The sequence below is a fragment of the Corvus kubaryi genome, unplaced genomic scaffold (genome assembly GCF_017639235.1).
Source record: "Corvus kubaryi isolate FWS band 111438036 unplaced genomic scaffold, C.kubaryi_AGA036_p1.0 37395, whole genome shotgun sequence".
Lineage (NCBI taxonomy): Eukaryota > Metazoa > Chordata > Aves > Passeriformes > Corvidae > Corvus > Corvus kubaryi.
The window spans coordinates 6,766,716-6,774,890 of NW_024581134.1; the positions used below are offsets into that span (position 1 = coordinate 6,766,716).

The 8,175-nt window shown below is 55.4% G+C and overlaps 1 long non-coding RNA gene across 1 annotated transcript in view; it reads left to right on the forward strand.

Moving 5' to 3' along the window:
• The first annotated feature begins 1,264 nt into the window (after positions 1–1,264).
• LOC121670269 overlaps positions 1,265–8,175 on the forward strand; it is an 18,741-nt gene continuing 11,830 nt past the window's right edge. The window contains exon 1 of the long non-coding RNA XR_006018094.1: positions 1,265–1,345. This is a non-coding gene — a long non-coding RNA (uncharacterized LOC121670269). The remainder of the gene's footprint in view (positions 1,346–8,175) is intronic.

Below are 8,175 nucleotides of genomic sequence, written 5' to 3' on the forward strand. Positions count from 1 at the left end.
ACCTTCCACTGTCCCAGGCTGCTCCAAGCCCCAGTGTCCATCCTGGCCTTGGGCACTTCCAGGGATCCAGGGGCAGCCACAGCTGCTCTGGGAATCTGTGCCAGGGCCTCACTGCCCTCCCAGGAAGGAATTCCACCCTGACAGGAGCCACGGAGCCTCTGGCTCTTCACAAGCCTGGCTGCCTGCCATGAACAGCACAGTGATTTCCAGAAATCCAGGAAATATCTGCAACCCGTGCTCGGCGTCAGGTGGTGAGAGAGGAAACCCAACCATTTGACGCTGCTCAGCGAGTAAGGACATGGGTTTGTCAATAATTTGCTTTAATTACGTCAAAGTTGTTTCATTAATATCATTTTAAGTGGATTCCCTGCAAATCCTGCGGGGGGAAGGTCGGGGCTAGGAGAGGCTGATTTTGCTGCAGTGTAACTGAAGAGGGGCTGGGATCCCAACAGGGCAGAGGGAAAACCAGCAGGACACAACCTCGTTATCTGCTCTGGGCTGGAGTGAACGGGAGGATGGGCTTAACCCAAACTGGAATGAGCCCAAGGAGATCTTTCCCATGGAAAGCTTATGGCTGGAAGCAGTTCCTACTCACTGGGTCTGTTATCCCTCTTACCCTTTGGGCTCTTCCAGGTGTTGGAAAACTGGCTGAACCACACTGTCCACACCAGGTCCTGGATCCCCAATCCCCTGTCCAACCCTTGAGTGCCATCCCTGGTGCAGGTGAGGTATATCCCCATGGGACAGGTCCGGGGAGTTCCTCTGCTCCTGGGCACGGATTTCATTTTTGTGAGATCTCAGGACCTGAGCTGCTAAAACTGAGTGGCCTTTTTGAGTCTAAGTTGTGAAAGGCATCCGAAATATCCCACTGCTCTGCCTTTTCCTCCTGGGAATCTGACTATTCCCTGTCAGGGCTTGGGCAGTCACAAAAACCCCAGCCAAGCTCTTTCTGATTTTGTTATCCCAGTGATTTCTGTCTGGAAACATGAAGGAATAAATTTCTTATTTTAACCAAGAAATGGATGCTCTTTCCTGGTTTTCCCTCGGCTGGGACAGGGATGACACTGGAAAAGCTGCACTACCCCCAAGCCCAGGCTTTGATCCAGGAAATGCCTTTTCTTCTAGACCAAGCTGGGAGTTCAATCCTGTCAGATACCAACCAGCTGACGTGAGTTCCTGGATGCCACCAAACCTCTCTGCACCATTCCCTACCCCTGGCAGTGTCCAGGGCCAGCTTGGACGGGGCTTGGAGCAGCCTGGGACAGTGGAAGGTGTCCCTGCCCACGGCAGGGGTGGAATGGGATGAGCTGTAAGGTCCCTTCCGACCCGACCATTGTGGGATTCTGTTGGGGTTTCAATTCTTTCTTTTCCATTTCTTTTCAGACCCAAGTGGCAAAGGCTGCGTGACCTCCAGCCCACAGCTTCTGGGTTGAGGTGTCTTGGCATCCCATTCCTCACTATTGGCTGGGACGGTCCAGCAGTGGGAATTTCCTACTAACCCTTTGCCCAGTTTTAATCTGCTCTTTTAGGAGGCCACCCCCTCCCTTTGAAGTCCCTTTGGTTATTTCTACAGCCCAATATCTACAAACAATTGCCACTTTCCCCCTTCTCCCTCACACCCACGCTGACAATCCAAATGTTCCATCACCTCATCCCCAGCAAGGCTCCCTTTCCATTTGTGTCTTCTTGCACTGAAAGCAAGCCGAGAGGTTCCTGCAAGGAGCCTCCTGCCCTGGAAACCACCACCAACCAAACCATGAGTTCCCCTTTGCTTGGAGCCAGCTGATGCTGGGATGGTGCTCACCCCAATTTGCATTCTGGTAAACAATTTAAATTTTTGCTCCTACTCTTTTATTTCGTGCATTTTTTAAAAGAACAACTTAAAAATGAACCAAACCAGGGAGGTGTGTGCAGCGAAAGAACCAAGTGTAAATAACGATGTGAGGGGTTACTGGGGGGAAGATGTGCTCTGCCCCAGGGTGGCTGCAGAACGTGAGGAGGGGCCACGAGGAGATTCCTGCATTTTCGCCCCCACGCCCTGGTGTGGACAGAGCCTTTGGTACTGAATCCTGTGGACCAGGGAATGTGCAATGTGTTCAAACTGTGCTAGAGCCAAGCACAGACTGTGGGACTCAGCCCAGGGGCAGCCCCGTGGTCTGTGGGGCAGAAAAGACCGGGGTATCTCCCAGTTCCTGGGAAATCCAGGCTTTTGTTGCAGTTCCTGGAAGAACAACCCCTTTGGCAGGTGGTTTTTCCACGTGTGCCACACTTCAGTCTGGGGTGAGTGAATCAGCTCTGGGCAGCACTGCTGTCCCTCTCCATGGGACAAAGGGATGCTTAGGCTCAGCTGCCTCATTTTTGGGTGGATGGAGCTGTGGGAGGGCCTAGGGAAGGGCTCTGTCCTGCAGCCTCGGTGTTGGAATTGATTGGGAAGATGCCTGGTGACACCAGGATTCTGACCTGCCCCAGCAGGTGAAGCCACCTGGTCATCCTGAGAAGCAGCTGAGACACCTGTGCCGTGGCCAGCACATGAGGCTGGGGTTGTTGTCAGACCCAGAAGGTCCCAGCACTTCCTTCCCTTTGGTTGTCTGTGGAGTTTGGCCGTTTCTCACATCAACGCCCTTTAACCACCAGCGGAACCCCCCCACCCCTCACCATGCTTTCCTTCCATCATCTCCTGGCACATCTGGCACATCTGGTGACTCCTCCCATCCAGACCAGCAGTCTGAGCTCCAGCCAGGTGCTCATCCGTAGTCTGGTCACCTGCCTGGGCCACTCTCCAAAAAGCACAGGCTGGTGGCAAACAGATGGACCAGGGCCCATGGTGGAGGGCAGCTGTGGGATGTGCTGGTTTGGAGAAGGTGTGGGATGTGCTGGTTTCACCCTTTTTTCTCTTGGTGCCGCAGGAGAAGGTGAGGCAGAGGCTTCACCTGAGCCCCCTGGGTGCTCCTGGAATCCCTCACCTTGCCAAGGGCTCCCATGGCCAACCCTGGAGAGCCCCTGACCCTGGGCATGTGCCCCCCACCCCGGAGGTGCCCTGTCCCCCCAGCCCTGCCTGGGACCAGCTCTCCTGCTGGAAGCAGCTGGATTTTGGCCGGCTCCTGCAAGGGAAAGCAAAGCTTTTTTCTTTCCCCTTCTTCTTCTCCTGCTGCATTTTGATGGGGCTGGAGATCTCTCGGAGGAAGATGCTCTTCCCTTTTTATCAATTAGGAGCACACACGCGGCTCCCTGGCTCTCTCCCACCCCTGCTCTGCTTTCCTCCCAGCTCCCCTTGGCTGCCGCTCGCAGACAAAGATGTGTGAGTTCTTTGATCTGCCTGGCAGCCCCCACTGGGGGATTGGCTCCGAGGTTAATTACACACAGCCCGGCTCCGGCTGTGGCACGGAGCCGTTCGGCTGGAGAGGGAGCTGTCCCTTCTCCCCCCCAGCTACAAACTTCAAGGGGACAGGAGGGCAAGGAAGGTACCACTGAAACCCCTTTTGATATGACAAACGGGCTCCTTGCTTGGCTCTCTGGTTCTTGTTTTGTTTGTCTAACTGGTGTTTGAAATATGGATGAGCTCTCAGTCCTGAGGGTGCAGCCACTGTCTTAACAAAACCTCGTCTTCGCCCCCCCTTTCCCATCCCTGCCTGGAGTTCGGCTCTGTCCGTCTGTCTGTCATTCCCATCCCTGCGTCCTTGTCCAGGAGCCCTCTGACTCAGCCCATTCCCGAGGGGATGTGGAGCCTGGGCCCTGCTCTCGTCCCACAGCTGAGCCGAGCTCTGCAGCAGTGGCAGAACCAGGGACCTCCTCCACCACAGGAACACCGTGGGAGCCGATGGCTGAGGACTGGGAGCTCAGCATTCCCTCCCTCTCCCTGTGCCTGCCTTGCTCTGGGATTACCTTCTTGATTTCCCCTTTTTTTCCTTTTAAAACCGCTTAAATCCCTCTGTTCCTCAGTTTCCCAGTCTCCATGATAAAGGCAAGGAACATTTATCCCTCCTCGGGGCTGGATTGAGGCTGATTGATTTGCTTGTCCAACATCCCGAGCAAAGCAGTGCCACGGAGGAGATCTCCTGCCGTGATCCCCCTGCTTTAGGAAAATCCTTCCCAAAAGGAGCTTACACGGATGCTCCAGGGCAGGATGTGCTTGGATTTCAGTGGTGTTCCAGTGGCTCATCAGCCCCTCCATTGGCTTTGGGGCTTCCACCCCGTGCCCAAGTGTGGGACAGTGGGAATTCTGGGCAGTAAGATCAGCCCTCAGTGAGATCAGAGCTGGGCAACCCTTGGTGTCCTCAGTGGCATCACCACACCGAGCACAGCCCATGTGGCCCTCAGAGCAGGTTTAGGGCAAGATCCAAACTGCCCATGTAAAATGCTTGCCTGCTGCCTTCCAGAGCCAGCTCTGCTTCCTGGCAGTGGAAAAAAATCCATGATTTGGGGTAAAACTTGCCTGATTTGAGAATTTGGACAAGGCCAACATGTGGGGGAGGTGCCAGAGCCCGGGGCCAAGAGAGCTGAGGACACACAGCTGCATTTTTTCCTGGCAGGAGGAAGTTCCAGTTGGCTTGTGCATGGACCCTTGGGTGGATGCCAAGCCCTGCCACACCACGATGGCCTTTGGACTTCTTCTTAGACCCCAGTTTGCAGAGCAAACAGACACAGGTCTTGGATGAACCACCAAGGAGCTGTAGTTCATCCTCCTTCTCCTCACCACCCACACACTGCCGGCTGCAGACACAGCTCAGCTCTTTCTCCATCCATCCATCCATCCATCCATCCATCCATCCCTCCATCCCTCCCTCCATCCATCCATCCATCCATCCATCCATCCATCCCTCCATCCATCCATCCCTCCATCCCTCCATCCCTCCATCCATCCATCCATCCCTCCATCCCTCCATCCCTCCATCCCTCCATCCATCCATCCATCCATCATCCATCCCTCCATTTATCCATCCATCCATCCATCATCCATCTATCCATCCATCATCCATCTATCCATCCGTCCATCCATCCATCATCCATCCATCCATCCATTATCCATCCATCATCCACCCATCCATCCATCATCCATCATCCATCCATCCATCCATCCATTATCCATCCATCATCCATCCATCCATCCATCCATCCCTCCATCCATCTATCCATCATCCATCCATCATCCATCCATCATCCATCCATCCATCCATCCATCCATCATCCATCCATCCATCATCCATCCATCCATCCATCCATCCATCCCTCCATCATCCATCCATCATCCATCCATCCATCCATCCTTCCATCCATCCATCATCCATCCCTCCATCATCCACCCATCCATCCATCCATCCATCATCCATCCATCCATCATCCCTCCATCATCTATCCCTCCATCCATCCATCCATCCCTCCCTCCATCTCGTGCTGTCCCCGAGCTCCACATGTCCCTTTGGAAAGCTGCTCTGTGGGCAGGGGACACATCTGGAGACAGCACTTGAGGGGTGGCACCCACCCCTGGAGCCCTCTCTGCTCTTTCTCAAAAGGTCAGATGCCTGGACAGACCAAGACCTTCAGAGAAAGCCCCTTCCCCTCCTCAGTCCTGTCCCTGCTCGTGGTGTCACCACCTGCTGTCGCCTCCTGGCACTCTCCCCAGCCACCCCACCGACAGAGAAAAGGAGAGGAGGTTCCTTTCAAACTTTCCTGGTGCAAGAGAGGGAAAAGATTCCTTCAGTCTGCACAGGGATATTTTTCCAGCAGCAAGTTCACTTCACACTTCCTCACAGGGCTCTTTTGAATCTTGGATCCACTTCACCTGTCTCCTGCTGGCACTGAAGGGAGGTGCTGCAGTGGAATAGGGGATGCTGCACATCAGGAAACGAAAGCTCACAGCAAAGAAGAGTTTGGCTCCCTCACAGCAGCTCTAGGAGAGGTGGGGCCTTCCCCAGAACTTGTTAAACACCCACTGTCTGAAGGGGCTTTTCCCTCTCTGTTTTCTGTGGGATCATTGCACAATCCCAAGTCAACCTTCCTGCTCCTGTCCCCAGCCACAGGGACAGGGCTGGGTGAGGAGTGGTCTGGATTGACCACTCCTTTATGGATAGGTCCTGTCAGGGTGGTGGAGGTCTCCCAGAGCCCTGCAGGACCCCCCAGCTGCCTCCAGGATCCCTCAGGAGAGTCACTGCTCCCACAGACTCAGCCAGGTGCTGTTATTCATTTCCTCCTTAAATGTTGCTCCTTGAGTCATCTGGAAATGAAATAATACATCGAAAAAGTTGATTTTTACCGCGTTTTTTACTCATTTGCTTGATTTTTACACATTCTCCTTGGCCAGGGACTCTCTGTGCCTTTGGGGGAGCTGGGGCAGAGAGGCAGAGCAGGGTCTGAGAAGTCACCTCAGAGCTCCATGCTCGGGCTGAGCCGTGTGAGAGCAGGTCCCCGGGGCTTGGCTGTGTGCGTGGGAAGCCGTGGCCACCAAAATGGGCTTTGGAGACCTGTGGGGGTCAGCAGTGCCCACGGCAGCAGCTGGGTTGTGCCAAAACAGCCCTGGAAGCTGCTCTTGTGAGACACCAACAAGCTGTTCCTGGGGCTGGAAGGAGCTGGAGCCTCTCCCTCACGCTCTCCCAGCCCTCACCGTGTGCTCAGCAATGTCTCAGCACCCCCAGGCACTGCTGCACCCCCTCTGTGATGGGGGGACAGAAACTGGGGACCCCCTGAGCAGCAGCACCCCAGGGCAGGTGCCGTCCAGCAAGGCAATGGTTAATCTCCGGAAGCCCTCGGCCCTGGTGGGCTTTTCCCCTGGAATAACGAGGAGTGGAGCGCGCACTCGGCAGAGTGATTATCGCCTGTTTATTTTTTCATGAGGCTCCTCCACTGTGTGTCACTCTCGTGTCACCATCCGTAAACACGCGGATTTCACCATGCCCGGGACCAGCGCTCCTGCTCCTCGCTGCATCCCTGTCCCTGGGGGCCTGCAGTGACGGGGCGGCCTCGGAGCTCATCCCCCGGCTCTGCTTCTCTCCTCCTGCAGGATCCGGCCCTCCTCTACCTCCTCTTTTTCCTTTCCTCATCCATTGCTCATCCCGTGCTCCACCTCCCCCTCAGGAGCAGCAGGTGAGGAATGTCCCAGCTGTCCCAGCCCCAAACATCCCCTAACGTGCTGCCACACTCCATCAGACACCTCCTGCCTGAGGAGCACCCCTGCATCCCTCACAGGCACGGGGATACTCCTCAGGGAGCTCTCCTGCAGAAGCTCTCGGCCCACAGCGGTGACAAGAGGCGGCCGCACCCTGGGCCTGCAGTGCTGCAGGATGGGGGTTGCCTCCTCTCCTCCGGAGGTGTGTAGGAAGTAAAACCTGCGATTTTTGGTATCATCTGAGGAAGCAGTCAGTGCAGGGACATCCCGCGGGGGCTCCCTGGGGAGCTCCGTGGAGCTGTTTCTCCCTGGATGAGGAGGGAAGCAGCCACCCCGGAGCCCTCACCGTTAGCCACAGGAGGGAGGTAACTCACCCTGGGCACCTGCTGGGGTGGCTTCCCCTCACCCAGCAGGGTCTGGAGCACCTGGGCACTGCCCGGCTCCAGGGGAGGCTGGAATGGGAACCAGGTACCGCTGTAAGCCTGAAATGCACAGATTTGTGGGTTGGGGGAAGCTCTGAGGAGCCGAGCGGGATCACACAGGTGTCGGCAGAGTTCACCTGCTGTGAGGGGACCTTCCATTTTGGGATTCTGTGATATAGCCTTGGAAGGTGCAGGAATGAAGGGAATAAGAATGGAGATGGATTTAGGGCTTCACTTGGGATGAAGACAGAGGAATTCCAAGGGACACAGCCTCCGTCCCCACGAGCACTCTGAACGTTGAGGAGCAATGGCAGGATCCCTCTGGAACCTCCCAGCTCATGTGGAAGCAGGGCTGAGGGACACAGCGAGCTCACAGAGCTTCTGCAGAGCCATGGAATGCACAGGAAAATGCTGCCAGTCTCCCTGGTCAGAGGGAAGGGGTCTGGTCCTGGGGACTTTGTTCATGGAGAGAGGCTGCAAGGCTGAGCTGCTCTTGGAGAACAGTGGATGGATGGATGGATGGATGATGGATGGATGGATGGATGGATGATGGATGGATGATGGATGGATGATGGATGGATGGATGGATGGATGATGGATGGATGGATGGATGGATGGATGGATGGATGGATGATAGATGGATGGATGGATGGA